The 18,535-nt window shown below is 45.2% G+C and overlaps 2 long non-coding RNA genes across 3 annotated transcripts in view; both read left to right on the forward strand.

The window, feature by feature from the left end:
* The window catches only part of LOC141417424 (uncharacterized), a 29,287-nt gene extending 23,956 nt beyond the window's left edge, over nt 1-5,331 (forward strand). For both annotated transcript variants that reach the window (XR_012441983.1, XR_012441984.1), the window contains exon 3: nt 563-5,331. This is a non-coding gene — a long non-coding RNA (uncharacterized lncRNA). The remainder of the gene's footprint in view (nt 1-562) is intronic.
* Nucleotides 5,332-10,791: 5,460 nt separating this feature from the next.
* Nucleotides 10,792-18,535, forward strand: part of LOC141417196 (uncharacterized) — a 70,462-nt gene continuing 62,718 nt past the window's right edge. Inside the window, exon 1 of the long non-coding RNA XR_012441784.1 lies at nt 10,792-10,878. This is a non-coding gene — a long non-coding RNA (uncharacterized lncRNA). The remainder of the gene's footprint in view (nt 10,879-18,535) is intronic.

The raw sequence follows: 18,535 nt of genomic DNA on the forward strand, positions 1-18,535 counted from the left end.
TGCAAAGAGGGAAGCCTGTGGCTGCACATGCTTAGCAGTGTCTCTGCTGGCACATTTGTCCACACGCAGGGCAGCGAGGCCACGCCCATCACTCAGGAGAATTGATTTTGTAATACACGAGCTAGCCACCTCGTTTGTTCTGCTCCTGTGAGCCTCTTTCCTGCTGTGAGGGAGTGGAAAGGTTTCTTGGGCTCCAAAGATCAGAGCCCATGGGCAGGAAATAATATTTATACCAGTCTCATTTCTGTGTTGTACAAAGCTACTCCATTTATTTCAAGTCACAAAGGATGCTTGGCTCCCTCTCCAAGAAAATGTGCTTTGCAGAGAGGCAGGGGTCAATGAGGGAATGTCAGATGGTGGACTTTGCTAAAGGCACCCCAAGGAAGTTTTGGTGGGAACTGCCATCCAGACTGGATTGGGCATCTTGCAGTTTCCAGTAGATGGCACTTTGGGAAACATCCACATCTGACAGCCTGAGCACAGCACGATTCTCTAATTACTGCTCAGCATAATTTATTTTTGTGTTTTATGAATACATACTGCATGTTTTATTATGTTTCAGGTCACACTTGGAAGGGTCCAGAAAAGACCATGATTTGATAGATGAGGAAGCTGAGACCCAGAGAAGTGAAGACTCTTGCCCAAGGTCACACAGCAATTTCTAGACAGGGCGTATTGCTCAGAAGGCAGGAGCCATCTTTTAACCTACTAATCTGATGGACTATTAGATTCTTGTTAGAGGGACATTCTACCATGTGGTTGTATTTATATTACTCTTCATCCATTTGAATCTTTCATTTTGTTCTATCTTTCAACAACTACTATTGAGTTTCTAACATGAGCTAGGCACATAGGTGCTAGAGATTTGGTGATGGACAAAGCATTATGGGCCCTCCCACAGAGCTTTGTGTCTAGAGGGCCAGACACTAAGCAAATAATTACAAATATGTAAGCAATTATAGTTTTGATAAGTGATTTGAAGAGAGAGACCTGACCAAATGCAGGAGTGAAGATGGAACCATTAGGGCAGGTTGAGTGTATCAGTCAGGATCGATTATGTTTTGCTGCATAACAAATAGCTCCGATCCTGGTTGGGGTGTAGGAGGGTGTTAGCAGAATATTTGCTTCTCCCTTATGCAGGTCAGGAGGGATACTGTGTTCCTTACACTCACTCAGGAGCAGACTGAGAGGGGCTCTGTCTCAACTTTGCTTCCACAATCATGGGAGAAAAAGAAACACTTTGGTTTTTCATCCTAGAGGATGCACTTCACTTCAGTTCACATTCCATCACCAACTGAATAAACAGACAAACCTCACCTGAAGGAGATCACCTAGGGGAGCAGCCCAAAGGCCTACACTCTTACTCTGTGTTCTGCTGCTGTCACAGAATATGTGAGACTGGGTGATTTATAAAGAATGGAGGTTTATTTTGCTCTGGAGGCTGGAAAGTTTAAGAACATGGCTCTGGTACTTTGTTGGCTTCTGGTGAGGGTCCCCTGCTGTTTTAACTCATGATGGAAAGCAAAAGGGCAGGGCTGGGGGTATAAGTCAGAGGTACAGTGCTTGACTAGCAAGGTCCTTGGGTTTGAGCTCCACCAGGGAGGAAGGAAGAGAGGGAGGGAAGGAGGGAGCGACGGAGAGAGGGAGGGAGGGAAAGAAAGAGAGTGAGCCCAGCCAGCAAGGGGAAGGAGGCTCCCCTCCAGTAGGACATGTGAGGACTTAGAAGCCAACCACAGGGGCAGGAGAAGGTCCAGGCAGACTTTAAAATGATGCAGGTTATGAAGACCACTTTGAGGGAGCTGTAGGTAGTGGATGCTCACGCATCACACCAGGCCCGCAAGGCAGGGAAATGCCCATGGTATTGCAAGACAACTGTGGACCAGAGACATCTTTGATCCAACTTGGCCCAAGGTTGTGCCCAGTAAATGCTACCTAAGTCAGAATTCTAACGCCCTCCCTCCAACTCAAACCTTGCTGGTCCCCCCTTTACCACAGCAGCCTCCTTGCTGGTGTTGGAAGAGTCCATGGTATCTTGTCTTCTTTCTTACCACCATGCTGCATTGTGCTCATGATGCAAGGCTCAACCTATCTTTTTATTTTTCTTTTTGCAGTGCTGGGATGGAACCTAGGACATTGTGCATGGCATGCTAGGCAAGTGCTCTACCACTGAGCTGCATCCTGAGCCCTCAATTTAAATGCTGTTCAATGGAATTTTCAGGCAAAGCAAACCATGACATTCATATTCTCAATTGCAAGGAGCTCTGCTGTGTCGAGCTCCTGAGACAACTTCCCAAAATGACAAATGTGTGTCCACTAAAGCCAATTATCATAAGCATCAAAGAAAAGTTTCAGAAATGGAGCTGGAGAAAGTCAGAAAGCTTTTCCCCTCTGCACTAAGTCCCCTTTTCCCAATTAGCATACAAAAACATTTTTAAAGGAATAACCTTTCCTAATAAAATGCTATAATCTCAATAAGACATTTCAGCAGGGAATTATTAGATATTAATTCATGCCTAGTTGCACTGACAGCTCTCGGCCGTCAACGTTAGCCTAATAGCACACTAGGTGAGAATTAATATGCCATAATCACGCTCTGTCATGCATTATTGCTTAAATAAGATACATGAAGAATAACCTATTCTGGCGAAATAACTGGGATTCTCAGAGTTCTTCTGGCCAAGTTATAAATAGTTAGGTTTGAATCCAGGATTTTTTTGTATTACTAAATTTGAAATAAATTGCATATATGTATCCTCATCTGTAATTACTGTGAACATTTTTCCTAAGTACTAACATTAAGTTCAGTCATATTCCATGTTTTTAAATTCAACTTAAGCAAAATCACATAATTTTCTTGAGCCCAAAATAGAAATTTCTCTCCTTCATGTATAATTGTATCTGGTGCCATGACATCGTGTAGCTCCCTATGGCCTGGGAGTCAGGCAAAATGGGCCTGCTTAGAAGGACACAAAACACAGACAGTGGAGTGTGAGGGGCCTTGAGGGTCTTGTGCTTGTGTTTATTTTTTTTAAACTTTGGGGCATTTTTCTTTTTTTAATTTTTTAGAAGTACTGGGGATTGAACCCAGATCCTTATATATTGCAGGCAAGTGCTCTACCACTTGAGCTATGTCCCTAACCCTCTGTTTGTGTTTATAAAGGGCATGTGTCTCTTTGTACAGCTATAGTTACTCATGAGTGCCTACTGTCTACTTAGCCAGAGAAGTGGGAGGCAGTCCCTGTTCTACAGAAGCTTAGAGCCTATTGATGTAGGTGATAAAATTCACCCTTGTCCTCAAAAGCTAATGCCTAAGACAATGCTAAGACAAAAGAGGGAGACATGGCAGGAATGGAAAGAGTGTGGAGTCTTACGGAGTTCTGAGAACAGTCATGCATTTATCATACGTCTATTGAGGAAGGCAGGAGACCAAAGGGAAGAAGCTGGAGTTAGTCTGGGACATGATGTATTTGAGGCCTGGAGCTCAGTGTGGGGAGAAGCAGGGACAGAGGCCAGAACTTAGAAGTCATCATGTTACAGAAGCTAGACCATCAGAGCTGGAGGGTCGTGGAGATGGTCTCACCCTTCCTACCACTAATTTAAAGATGGGGAAACTGAAATCCATAAAAGGGAAGGATCTTGTCAAGGTGACAACAGATCTCAGGAATCTTCTGTGACTCCTTAGTTCCTTTCAGTGGGAAGCTTTCCATTCCGATTGTCAAATAAGAGAATTGACCACGAAAGCAGAGGCGACGCATCCTAAGGCACAGTAGCTTACACGGATGTTTCCCAGACTGAAGGCTTTCTCAAGGCGCCCTCGGAAATTGTACCATGATCGGTTAAGTTGCTTGTTCTTACTTTGTTTTGGGGGTGTTTTTGGGATGAAACCCAGGGCCTCATGAATGTTAGGCAAGTGCTGTACAATTGGGCCACGAAATACTATTTTTTTTTTGTTTTAATAAATTTGCCCCAAAAGAAAGCTCCTATCATTTGCATAAATGGAATGAGAACTTCCTTTGCTATAAAAAGCAAACCTGTAAATTAACTCCTGTAAATTCACCTATAAAATGAAGCAATCCTAAAATCCTACCCAGAGATCGTTGCCCACTGGAGGCCTACTCTCTCTTTAACAGAGAGACTGTCACATTTTAGAGAAGTGTTAAAGACATACTAGTACCAAACTGAGCCTTTCTGCTTGTCTCTATAGGATTGGAAGAATTGAAAAAGGACTCATTTTCTCACTGTGTGATTCAAGGTTATGAAGTAATATGCCCATATGTCACCTAAAATATTCCATGCTTTCAGAAATACTGCACTAGAAAAGCCAAAATAAAAGGTGTCACTTCCACATGCCCCAAAGATGGGTTATTGTAAGGATTTATTGAAGGAAAAGAATGAGATCATGCTGAATGATGCTATCAAACCTAGTTCAAAGAAGTCTTTGTGAGAAGGCTTCCAGCTTTGCCATTTGGAAAACAAGGATGGTTCCCTGTTCTGCCCCCTGGGATAGCTGGGAGACTGCAATGAAGCCCAATAGCTGAGGTTGTGCCAATGACCGGTCTCTAGCGATGTGAGGATCCTTCCCCAAGGCCATGCCCACCACCCAGGAAGGGAACAAGACACAGCTTCTGTTCTGAAGGGGATCAGTGTCCCATCCTTCCCCCCACCCCCATTCCCACTGTATGGGGAGTCTCTAGGGCATAGCAGCACACCCTGGCTTGACTTGGGAGAAATCAGGTGTCCCCTGGTCCTGAACTCATGCCTGTGGAAGGGCTTCTGGTCCTTTGTTTCTCATATGTTTTAGTCTGGGTTTCCCCAAAAGCAGAGCCTAGGGGTTGAAAGTACAAGTAAGTGGTAGAGTGCATGCGTGAGGCCCTGAGTTTTTACTTGAAAAATAAAAATAAAAATAGAACCTAAGAAGGACTTGGGTGTAGTTTTTTGTTCTGTTTTGTTTTGTTTTTTGATAGATGATCTTGGGAAGCAAGATGAGGGGGATAGGAGAAGGGAGGCTACAAGAGGAAAGGAGGGAAGGCCAAGGACAGGGGAAGGCTGAGTTGGTTATTGCTGGAGGCAACTGGAGCGCCATGTTGCTGAGACTGTCTGAGGACCCACAGAAAAGCCACCTCAATACTGTCCTTTTCACAGGATGAAACTGGGATTATCTACTGATTCCCACCAGGCTGATGTGGAAAGATGCCACAGGCATCATTGGTATGCAGCTGCCGACCTCCCCAGTGCTGGAATTAGATGAGCCATGGGGTCATGGTTCAGGGGACATAAACTGTACACCTCACTATGTCCTTTCCTATGCAGGGAATTTGGGAAGCCGTAGGTAGCCACAACCCAGGTATAAAGTTGTGCGCCTCACCTTACCAGGTAGTGCTGATGCAGGTAGTTGATGGAAAAGGCAGCCTCGGATTCATCTAAGGTGTCTCCGCCCACCCCACAGAGCCTTTCTCAAAGGAGCTGCACCATCCTACATCCTTCTGGGGATGCTCCAGGTGGGTAGAGCGTTCTTAGCCTGCCAGAACCCCGCTGTCTGTGTCGAGCAGAAATGGACTTTTGTTGCTGTACAGAGGGGTGGAAGGGGCCTGTCAGGGCCACGGCATTTAGGGCTCTATGGCACTTCCTTTCTGTCATTTGTGATTTGAGGAAGTGGTCTTGGGAAAAGGAAGAAAAAGGAAAGGGGATTGTATTAGGAACATTGTATGGGGCTCAAAGATGAACTATTTGAGCAATGACCTCTTTGCCTGTCCCTTTGAACGTCCCCTGGCCCCTTAAGGTCCTCTGAATTCCTATACTGCTTAAAGCCAGGCACAGATGAAAACTGCATGGGGTGAGGACTGGATAGGGTTCCCTTTGCCTCTCTCTGCCCCCTCTCCTCTCCAGGTTGTCTGAGAAGGATGTAGAAATGTCAGTGGTGTCCTGGCTCAGTTACTCTGCTAACTCATCAATCTGTATGAAAAGAGCAGATTAAACTGACTGGTCCGCATATAGTTAATGATTGCTGCTATTCGACTAGGATGCATTTCTAAGGAAGTGCCTGTCACAAACTATCGATAGTTTTTAATCCCAAATTACTTAGTGTGGGGTTTGCTTTCTGCCCAAGATGGCCGGTCTCAGATGATTCCAGACTTTGCAGCAAGAAAATGAGCTGCCTAGTGGCTCTACTTCATTGTTCGATGATTGTGTTTATTTATTTACTTACTTATGTATTTACTTATTTGGCAGTACTGAGCTGGAACACAGGGTTCGGCTCTGACTACTTGAGCCACAACTCCAGTCTGGATGATTGGGCTCAATTCCTGGATTGTGGATTTGATGGCAGATGCAGTTTCTTACATACAGAACTCCATGACTGCCCACCCTACCTCTCCACTAATCAGAAAGGGTACTATGAAATTCTTGGTCAAAATGTCCTCTGAACTTGTGATTGCAAGGATATCATGGGTGTAGTGATAATATCAGCTACCATTTTTGGAGTCTTTCTTTTATATGCTTTGATTTTTATAGTCACAACACCCCTCCCAAAAAAGTCATGAGTTTTATCATCTCTATTTTATGATGAGGATGCTAAGGTACAGAAAGGCTAAGGAACATGCCTGAGGTCACACAGCTAGCCCAGGGCAAAGCCAGGATGCTATCCCTCGCAGAAAGACCACACACACTAAGTTACACACTGTTGCACAGTGACAACAATGCTCACATGCAGCTCTGAGTGCTGTGTGCTGATCCCCTCATGGTGATAAAATTTTATTCAGATGCCAAGCTTACATATGGCAGCTACTGTCTTCATTTTCCTGGAGGCTTCACTGTCTCTTTGCAGCCTTTGGAATATGAATCCCCAAAATAGGCCTGATTCCAGGTAAGTGTCTCAACTAGTAATATTGTAGGAACACTGTTTTAGGTTACTCAGGTATTACAATAAGACACTACAGAATAAGGTTGTTAAGGAGCTTAACAACAAATTTATTGCTCACAGTTCTGAAGCTAAAAGTCCAAGTTAAAACACCAGCAGACTTGAAGTCTGGTTCATGGTTGACATCTTCTTGCAAAGCCCTCACAGGTAGAAGGGGTAAGAGAGCTCTCTGGAATCTCTTTATAGGAACGCTAACTCTGTTTGTGGGAGTTTCACTCTCAAGACCTAATTAATCTCCAAAGGCCCCCACCTCCTAATTCTACCACCTTGTAGATTAGGATTTGAACACATGAATTTGGGGTCAGGGCAAGGGACACAAACATTCAGTCCATAGCAAACACATTCCACATTTTTATTTCTACCTCTTTCCTCCCTCCTTCCTGTCTTTTTTTTTTTCCCCCCACTATCTAAACTTTCAATTCAACACATGTTCTAATCACCAGTGATTTTCTTATTTCTAGTACTGGGGTTTGAACTCAGGACCTCATGGTGGCTAGGAAGGCACTCTACCACTTGAGCCACTCTGCCAGACCTTTCTTATGTTGGATATTTTCAAGATAGGGTCTCAGGAACTATTTGCCTGGGTTGGCTTTGAAACTTCAGCCTCCTGATCTCTGCCTCCTGAATAGCTAGGATGACATATGTAAGCAACGGATGCCTAGCACAAATGATTTAAAGAAGTGTTTCATAAAGTCACTCAACAACCATTTACTAAACACCTACCATATGTGAACGCTGTGTTAGGAAAAAGAAAAGCACAGTTCCTGTGCCCAGAGAACTAACAGTCTAGTGTAGGCAAATGCATCAGTCAGGCAGCTCTCGAGAGTCATAGAAAAGCTTACTGGAAGAAGTGGTAGCAAAAACAGGTGGAGGAATGGTGGCATTCAAAGATGTCCTGCTTCTTTGAAAGCATGGTCAGCTACTTTAGATTGGTTGGTGCTTGGTGGCAAAACATGGGGGAGTGGTGAACATGAGGTGAGAGCACTAGGAAAGGAGACTGGCAGGTTAAGCCAATCTGACTTCCATCCAGAAGGTTCTAGGGATCCACAGAAGAATTATAAACATGGCAGTGCTAGGAGCTTGTAGCTAACACTGTGACCTCAGCACCAGAGGCCCAAGACTCCACTCTCACTAAGAACTTAGCCACTCTGGGCTAATGCAAGTCTCAATACTGTCAGCCCCCAAGGCCTTATCTATCACATTGTACCCACCTCCGAAGGCAGATGCAAAGGCTGAAGGGATAGGGGAAATGGCGTGCTCAATGCCAGAGTCGGGCACATAGTAAGTGCTAAATAAACACCAGCTGCTTGCGTGATTAATTTGCATTTTAGAAAGTTCCCTCCAAGGGCTACATAGCAAGAAATCCAGGCTGGGAGTAGGGACATAAATTAGAACTCTCAAGCTTTCTGCTTTGTCTTTGGTGTCTACAAAAATGGGGACCTGGAAGGAGACATCTAGTCAGGGACATGAGCCATGAAGGGGATGGGTGCTCTGGGTTCCCAGGGCTTGCCTTGTCAGCACTGAGCTGCTGCCTGGCAGGTCCCTCCCTCTAGCTCAGTGGCACTGTCATTTTGGAGGCAGATGCATTTTTAGCTCAGCCCTGACTCGTGGTTGGTGCCACACAAATTCAGAGAAGGAGGAGACCATGTAAGAACCAACTCTTTATCTGGCTTGATTCCCCCACCTCCACCCCAAACTTCCATACATCATTCTTGTCTCCTTCCGTCCCACCACATTCCTGCCTTGAGCACTTGATCTATGGACTATAAGTAGATGCAATGAAATGCCAAGTTGCTTTAAAAAGAAAACCACACACCCCCAAAGATTTGACCTGGGGATCCTCCAATAACAGATAACAGTGCTCTGCTTCTTCTGCCGGGCTTGGGCATGTCGCCTGCCTGAAGTCCCAGAGTCCTTGTCTGCTGCTTGGTGTTGCCAGTTACTTCTCTCTTGACCCATATTTATTTTCACTTTCCTTATAGGAAGCCACAAATAACTTGTCTGAGTAACTCGAAAGCAAGAAGGACTTTCCTTCCAGGACTTGCCTCTCCTCCAGCTCTCTCCTGCTTCAGCAAAGAGGAGCACTGGATTAAGAGGTGGTGTTGAGTTGTCCTTTCTGGCTAGTGAGTGTGAACTCCCCCCTCCATTCAGGTAGTACTGGAGAGCTGTGTTCCTTCACCTTGAGGGGAGGAAGAGGGGAAGCTCCTCCAGAGCCCCCTTTCTAACCAGAGACCTCAGCCTCTTTCACTAAGCAAAGGGTTGTTAGATAATCTTACAATCTATTCCTTAACCAAGGCCTCCACCTTCCCTTCCATAAAGGGGTAGAAGAATTTGTCTCAACGGACAAGTGACAGAGGGTTAAATCTCCTAGAGGCCCCTTTTCTTCCAGTTTTATGTAGAGGTGACTCAGGAATGACACTGGGAGTCCACCATGCTGGGCTCTTTACCCATCTCTTCTTCAGGGTCTGCCCACACCATGAGTTTCTGGTCCCCCTCTTATCTCTACCTTGGTCTTTAATGAATTCTCTATACACTTCTCCATCGGAAACAGACCCTCTCATGGTTGACACTGTTGACACTTACAGCCAGATAATCCCCAATCATTTGTTTCAGGAGCTGTTCTGTGCATCCTAGGATATTTAGCCCTATCCCTGGTCCACCCCATGGTGCCAGCAGCTCTTCCTAGCACATCTCCAGGCATTGCCAAATGTCTCCTGGGGAAGGAGAGGGGTGATTGGTCCCCAACTGAAAGCCATGGCACAGAGCCTCAGTGCAGTGGGCTGTACTTACCATTGTCATTTGCAGTAGCTCTGGGCCAAAGCTGTGTTTTATTCATCTCTGTGGCACATAGCAGGTGTATGGAGTTAGTGACACTGTTAGAGACAGTAGGCTTTTGGCCCAATAACATTTTGTACTTCTTGTACTCTATTCATCCTTTGATTAAGAAATATTTACTAATCACTGGTAGGTGCCAGGCGCCTCTGGTCTGAGGACACACTGCAGAACATGGCAGTCAGGGGCAGGGGTCTTATAGACTTCCTTGCATTCCAGTGGGGGTAGGGCGGTGAGAGGGGACTTGCAATCAATCAATCAATCAGCAATCAGCAAGACAATTTCCAGCAATATTCAGGCCCATGAAGAAAATATTTAAAGGGCCAAGAGTAGAGAGGGAGTAGGTCAGGGGTGTCTTGGACCCAGTGATACTTAAGCTGTTTCTAATACTTAGGCAGAAAGGCAGAGAGGAGGTACTTTTGAAGTTTTGTCTTTGCATTTCCAGTCATGTGTAAGTGCCTGACACATAGTGGGTGCTCAGTCAATATCTGTCTGTACACTCTCTCCTTCCTGTGGAAGAGAATCTGTGCTGCAAATACCCATTGCCCTTTGAACCCTAGTGTAAGTTCTAGAAACACCAGCCAGTGGGGTGTGAGTGCAAATGTTTTTACAAAGAGAGTTGTTTTTTGAAATAGATGGGACAATAAGCCCCTTCCCAAATCAATCGTTTAATCATGCATCAATCATCATCGTCATTTAAAACCTGAAACCACATCAATACACTTTCGGCCATTTCCCTGGTCCAGGTGTGAGCCCCAGAAATACGCGCGCTCCCCTCCCAGTCATCTACCGTCCGATCAGATGTGCGCCCAGGATGAGGTAGCATTACTGTTGTGCCTGGGTAGGAAGGTCCCTGTTCCGGCCCCCACCCCACAGCAGGAGGGAAGGAAAAAGAGCTTAATCATTAATAACACTAACTTGCATTTCTAGAGCCTTGAAAATGAGAATTTTGCCCTTTTTTCCCTGGGAGTAAATTGGGTCAGAGTGTTCCCAGAATTTACATTTCAATTAAAAATACAATAATAACACATTGTGCTAATAGTGAATGATTCCGACCCAGGGGAAGATGACACCGCCTGCTACTTTGTTAATGAAAAGCCCCCTTCATTCCGACGGGCCACACATCAGCGGTAACAAATCTCGTTCTGGGAATGGGGCGGCGGGAGGGTGGGGCTGGGGGAGGTGAGCGAGTCACCCCTGCCCGCAATCCGGGGGAGGCGACCAAGAGAAAGCCCAAAGCTCTGCCTTCGCTGGCTCTGCACCCCCACTGCAGCCTTCCAAACCAAACCTGACTCTGTTTGAAACCAAGGCTTTAAAAAATTAAGTAAAAGTGAGGTTTTCTGTTTGCCTATTGGGTTTGCTGGTGATGGTGGTATTTTGGGTTTTATTCACTTTCCTTCTCCAAGCAATAGCTGAGGGTATCAGAGATACCCCAGCCCCTTTTCCTGAGGCCTTGATGAGTAGATTCAACTTTCAAAACAACTCCCATCAGCCTCTCAAGCTAGAATCTGATCAAAACTTCCATGCAGGGTTGCCCTATCACCTCATTCTGTTGCTGCTTTGAGAAAAACCCACTGAGAGGATGGTGTTTGGGGGTTAACTGGGCAGCTCTTTCTGAGAATGTCCCCTGCCTCACTGATTTTTAGTGTTGGTTTAAACAGTCCCCAGATGTGTATCTTCATTCAGGCCCTGTAACATGGGAAGGGAAGCCAGAGGGGCCCAGCCGCTGGCCTTGGAGACCCACTCCCAGGAGCACTGGGGAGGAGGGGCCTTGCCTTCCTCAGACATGACCAGAGGAGTTTTGTTGCTAAAAAGAAATAACCCGGTTCAGTTCTGTTTCCATCAGAAAACAAACTTGCTATGAGGGAGAAAGGTGGGCAATTCTGTACCCTCCCCAGGAAAAGGGGACTTCAAAAGCAGGTACATAAGGGGCAGGCAGTGCAGCGCCTGAGGAACGGTGGATATCCAGACACAGACCTCCAAACTGGAGCCCTGATGGATTGGTTTCCCTGTTCCTCTTCCTGGCCAGACCAGACAAAGCATGGAGGAACATTCTAGAGCATGTTAAATGCTGACCACAAGCACAACTGTTAATGGCACTGGTGCAGTCTGTGATCAGAAGTCCAAATTTTTCATATCCCACCAGAAAGAACCCATGGGAGGACACATGGTGGGTGTAAAGGGAGTTTATTAAAAGTTAAGGAAGGGGAATACAACAGGGAGCATGGTGGGCACAGGTGGAAGCTGGACACAGCGCTTCTCCAGGTGCTTTTAAAACCTATGATAACCTATGGGAAGGGCGGCAGGTGATAATCAATGAGTGGGGAGAGGCAGGGTTAGTTACTGAACAGGTGAAGTGGTTGAGATTCCCACCCAACAATGAACAAGTGGGGAGGGTCCTGGGCAGGTCCCAGCAAGATGAAAGCTGTTCCAGAGCCAAAGCACGGTTAATCTAAGATATAACATTTTTTCTATGAGTCCCAAACTTGTCCTAGTTTAGCCTGCCTCACAACCACAGCTATTGTGTTCCATTGTGTGATATTCAACATCTTTTAATGAATTTAAGTGTATACAGCCTGGTGCTGGTGGCTCACACCTATCATCCTAGCTTCTTGGGAGGCTGAGATTAGGAGGATGAAGGTTCAAGGATAGCCTTGGCAAGTAGTCCATGAGACCCCATCTCCACAATAAGCAGAGCAAAATGGACTAGATGTGTGGCTCAAGTAATAGAAGCTCAAAGCTCCTGCTTTGCAAGCTCAAAGGTCTAAGTTCCAACCTCAGTCCCACCAATAAAAGTATACAGATGCTCCTCACCTTACAATGAGACCACATCCTGACGAACCTCTCCATCGTTAAGGTGAAAATGTACTCTGCACTCCTAACCTACTGACCAGCTTAGCTAGCTGACCAACCTTACGCATGGTCAGAACACTTACATTAGCCTACGGTTGGGCAAAATTAGCCACCACAAAGCCTATATTATAAAATGTTGTATATTTCATGTAATTTGTTAAATATTGAACTGAAATTGGAAAATAGAATGGTTGTATGGGCCAGTGCACTTTTTGTACCATGGTAAAGTGAAATGTCCTAAATGGGGATTCATCTGTATATATAGAATGAAAATTAAAATGCTTCAAATTTTAGAACACTGGAAACTTGAAATGGGGGAAGGAGGGGATGAGAGCCTTGACACTGTCTGCAGCCAGTCTGGATGGAATGGAACGGGTCTCTAGTGCATGGGTTCCCCCTTAGCCCCACAGCTGAGCTCAGATGGGCCTGAACTTGTGGCTTCCTCTCTCTCTCTCTCTCTTGCTCTCTCTCTCTCTTTTGCTCTGTTTCTCTGTCCAAATCTCTAAAAGAAGACTAAAGTTGGCAAGGTTGTTCAGGTCCTCAGGTTTTAAGATCTAGCAGTTATCAGAGTTATGATCAACATTCCTTCCCTGACGATACCCCTTGGTTTACTGTAATGCTCACTTTATCCCAAGTTACCTTGGGTATAGATAATATTCAGAGGTACCATTAATTAATGTTGCTCACTTACTCCTTTTTCATTGTCTTCCCTGAAGATCCAGCCCCATCTCCACATCCATATGACTTCCTGTCCCACTGTCTCCATTAGCCTGACTGGACTTTTCCAGGACCTGTTAAACCAAATGGTCTGACTGTTCATTCCAGAAACTTCCCAAAAGGCCCCTCAATTCTTCAAGGAAGGCATCAGTGATTGGTGCCCTAGGATTCCTTTGAGCTCATCCTTTCAAAAACCCCATCTTGTTTCCACTAACCCTACATTGTTGAATGGTGATCCTTACCAATCCCTAGCCAAGTCCCTGCACTGAGAGACCCTTCTGAAACTAACATCCAGTTTTCAATGAATTCTGACCTTCTTTCCCTACCATGCCACACTGTGCAAACAGTCAGGGTGGTGTTCTCTTGTCCCCATAAACAGTAACCTCAGCTTTGTTTTAGCCACAGGTCATAGGTCATAATACTGGGAGCCAGCTTTTGACTTCTGTCTCTGTTTTCCTGATCCCCCACCTGGGAGACCTCTCTGCTGGTTCTGGCTTGTCTTTGATGCCTCTCTCATTTCTCGTAATCTTCTTCTTTTTGGTGCTGGTGTTTGAACTCTTGGCCTTGCATTTGCCAGGCAGGTGCTCTCCTACTTGAGCCATGCCTCCAGCCCTCTCCTAATCTTAAATAGAGCACAGGCCTTGGGTTCAGAGCTTTGAGCAGGCCCAGAGAAGACTCAATCACGTTGTTTTGTATTCATTGTATTAATTTTAATTCATGTGAAAGTTGTACCAAAATAATACATAATCATTGTTTAATATATAGCTAAATAATAGTACAACACTCGTAAGAAGCAAGGTTTATCATGAACAGCAGGTGCATTCCTCCTCCCAATCGCAGGAAGCCAACTCCTGAAGGATCTACTGTCAGTTCTTACAGCTCGTTCTCCTGGTTTCATGCCGTTTGTACTTTTAAATGACACACTTATGTTTCCGTATCCTGACTTTAATGTATGACAGGTGGATGTTATTAATTTCCAAATATGAATGAGTGGCCCTGTCTTCCTACACTTGTCTCTCCTCTCTCCAACTTCCCACTAAAGATTTGTCAATTTTTTATTATTAGATCTGAATTTAGTGTTTTGTTATTATAAGGGGTAAATATTATTCACGGCCTCATGGAATGGTGTCTGGTGATGTCATTCTTTGCTGATCCCTGTGTCTTTTTGCTTGGCTTTCTTTGACCGTATGGGTGACTCTTCCCACACCCTCCAGTAGCTCTGTACAAAGGCCTTCAATCCAATTTTACACCCGGCCACACCTGTCAGTTAATCTGTCAGTTCCATTTTTTCCCAGAGACATCCCTCTTGGAGCCGCCCATCTTACAGCCCCCATTGGATCCTGATGCTCCCCAAGCTCCAACACAGCTGTCATCAGGGACTTTCCTCTACTGCTGTCCTGGGCAGCTGTCCTTGTACCAACCTCATGTCTTCATCTTTCTGGATTTACTCCTTTGTTTTGGTGGAGCACATCCTCTGATATGTTCCTGACAAAGAGGGCTTTGGAGGCAATTTCTTGATACCTATGTTCCTTAAAAAAGTGCTTATTATTCTGTTCATTGGGTTGATAGTTTGTGTCTAAAATTCAAGAGTCAGAATAATTTCCCCTGCAAATTAAAATAATTTTTTTGGAATTAATTCATTAGCTTCCAGTATTGCTGATGAATAATCCTTTGTTTACTGATTCCAAATTCCTGATATATGTGATCTAGATTGTTGTTGTTTTTGTGTTTTCATTTTTGTTTTCTTGCTAGAAGATTTGGGACTTTTCTTTCAATTCCTGGTGCTCTGAAGTTTTATGTGCTATCCCTTTGTGTGGCGTTTATGCATTCATTCCATTACACACTCAGTGGATCCTTTCATTCAGAACGCCAAAGTCCTCAGGGTCTGGAAGTTTTTCTTGTATTAGTTCTTTGCTAATTTCCTCCCCGGAAATGCCTTATTGAGATGGCTAACCTGAAACAATGCACACATATTTGCCTTTTCTCTGCTTTCCTGTCTTTTGATTCTTTTCTTGCTCTTGGGGGTGTTCCTTTTTATAGTTTTGTGTCTCCATCTCATAGACATGAGACGTCCTGCCCAAGTGTCCCTTGGGCCTTGCCTTTTAAACACACCGGCCAACTCAGCTTCCTACCTCCTAAGGACTATGGTATGCAGGTAGCACATTTTCAACTTTCACAGCATTGATGATGGAAGAACTGATGGCTATGACTAATGAAACCCCCATCTTCTTCTGGGGGAAGGGGTACCTGGCTGGAGGAGTGGGAGAGGAAAGTTAGCGGTCTGACAGATTCTAATTTGGATTCTCCCTCAGTGCTTCTGGGTGTAGTCCTTCCTGAACTCCCCTCTTCCCAGAAACATTTCCAGGGCATCACCCACTCAGCACAGCTCACCTCTTTGCTATTGTTCCCCAAATCTTGTTTACATCTGTCATTTGTTGTCTCTGTCTCTTCTGTTCTTTTTGATTCTGTGAGTTTATGCCTTTTTTTTAATTCCATAAATGTCATTTTATGAGGGACTTGGGAACAAGCAAAGTAAAACATTTGTGTTTAACCCACCATGAATGCCCATGGTGTTTATTTTTAGAGACATAGTCTATTTATGGCCTGCAATATTGGTTTCCAGTTTGGGGTAGTGATTAAAAAAAAACCCTCGAAACAAATATGTTCCTTTTTTACTTTCAAAAGTGAGTCAATTCAATGAAAAATATTAAACATGGGGTATAGCCAAGCCACAGTGAAACTAAGAAAATGACAGGAATGTGAGATTCACTGAATCAGAGCTTTCTTGATGTGGCATATAATGGGATCATCTATGAGTTTTCTTCTTGAACATCCCTGGAGTTGTTCTTTTTGTTTTTGTTTTTGTTTGTTTTGGTGTTTCTGTTTTTTGTGTTTATTTTTGTTTGTGTTTATGTTTTTTTGAGCCAAAACAGGCTCTCACTATGTAGCCCAGGCTGGCCTTGAACTTGTGGTACTCCTTCCTCAGACTTCCCAGTGCTGGGATTATGGGTATGTGCCACCACACCTGCTTGGGCACTGACTGTGATGCTGGAGTGCTCACTGAATTTGTAACCAGAAGTGGCAACAATGGCCCAGAAATCAAGGGTGGAATGTTCCCCAAGAGCAACTTCAGGATAGGCCCATGGGGGCAGGGAGTTGAAGTTGGGAAGACAGACAAAATGAGAGAAGGCAGATTCTGTCCACTTAAGACTGGTGGTTCCCTGGACATCTGGCCCAAGGGTCAGCATGGCCCCTCTCAAGTGTGATCCATTTACTGGGAAAAAGAGGAATGTGTCCTTCTTGTTGGCTTTCCCTGGACACATGCCAGGATCAGAGTGGCATCTCCAGGTTGGTGTTGGGGCTCTTCTGAGCATACCTGGTGCTTCTTCCTGTATACTGGATGGCCACAGGCAGCTAAGCCTGTCAGACAGAAGATGCTCCCGCTTTTACCCTTTGGACTGCATCTGCTACCCCTTCTAGCAGAGATAGCAGCCATGTGGCGGGAATGCTCTCCTCTCTCAGCTGTTGCCCTCCAGAACTTGGGCAAGGCAGCACAAGAGACTTTCCCACCTGCCCTGCATGGATCAGATGCCTGGAAGTGGAGAGCTGGTGGGGACTTGCTTGTGCCACTTGGGCATGTGGTGGTGAGATTAAGGGGCATCGATTAGCTTGCGTCTAATGAAAGGAAATCATTCCTGCAGCTGCAGAGGTTCTTGCTGCTGATTGCCTGGGGGTTATTTGTTTTTTTAAGTGAACAAAGTAATGGACAGTGGAGATGTCTGAAAATTGCCTGGGTTTGTTCCCTTTTTGCTTACCTGTCCCTCTCGGGTGCCATTACTCTCAAGCACCCACTAGGAGAGTGATTTCACCCATCTATCTCTGTTGGGTTAAATCAATCAGCCTACAGGCTGGGGAAGGGGAGTGGAGAGGAAAGACGGCTCCTGATCTCTAGGCACCAGCTGGGAAGCCAGTCCTGGGACCTGGGTCCCACCTTGATGATATGCAATTGTCAAAGCAAATCAGGTACAAGTTTTAGGAAAGGGGAAGCTGAAGGGATGGGGCTTCCTCTTTGTTTCAAGATAACAGCTTCACTGTTACCTGCTTTATATTTTAAGTTTTAGAGAACTTTTTTTTTAAACAGAATTACTATAAGCAAATTTGAAAACCACTGGCTTGATCCAAACTTCTTCCCAAACAGAACAAGTGACCAAGGATCTGAGAGATTAATATTGTCACACCCTCACTCTGGTTTCTGGTTTAGGAAGACGCAAAATATGACCTGTTATATTTTCCAAAAATGGCCATTGCGCTAGTTCATGCTCCACATTCTCTTTCCATCAAAATATAGACTCTATTTCCCTTGCTCTTGAACCTGGGCAGCCCTTTCGATGGGGGGGGGGGCATGTGAGGCATGACTTCTGAACCAAGATCTGAGGAAGTGACAGGGCTCCGTCCTGGCTCTCTTGCTCTTTTTCCTCTGCCTCTTCGATGTGGCCTTTTGCAGCCCTGAACTGCCAGATAGAGCCACTTTCCCTAAAGCCACCATGCTGCAGAGGCCACCAAGAGGCAGAGGTGCCCAGGAGCCCTGGCTTTCGCATCCCGCTCTGGTTGAGTCCCCGAAACAGGCAAGGCTCCAAGATGATTCTAGCTCCAGCCATAATCTAATGATAATGGATGCCAGCCCACTTTCCACGTAAAGTCTGCCCAAGTGAGCCCTTCACCCTTCACCTGTGTGACTGATAATACTCATAAATCATCAACATTTGCTTTAAGTGCTATTTTGTGGTGGTTTGTCACAGGTGATAGAGAACCAGAATCCAAGCAGGTACACTGACGGGATGGGGTCACCAGACACCTTCACTCCCTGGAAGAAAGCACTACTATCGTCCCTATTCCCCATTTTCCCCTCTCACATCTGAAAAAGAGAGAAAGAGCTGCCCATCGAGATAGTTGAGTCTGGAGTCTTGGACTTGCTGAATGAATTCCTTTTATACTTTCACTTGCTCCAAAGGGAAAGATTCTCACTGGCCTTGACCTTGGAGTTTTCGTCAATGTCAGCGTATTTCCACAGATTGCATGACTGCTGGTGGGAAACAAGCTCACTTTTCAGACTGCAAACTATATTTCATCAATTTAGTTTGTTTGATAGGCACCTGTTGATTGCTAGCTCTCTGTTGGTATCTTGTTGCCCACTCCAGAATGGAAGGATGGCAAAGC

Source organism: Castor canadensis, chromosome 15 (assembly GCF_047511655.1).
Source record: "Castor canadensis chromosome 15, mCasCan1.hap1v2, whole genome shotgun sequence".
NCBI classification, from domain to species: domain Eukaryota; kingdom Metazoa; phylum Chordata; class Mammalia; order Rodentia; family Castoridae; genus Castor; species Castor canadensis.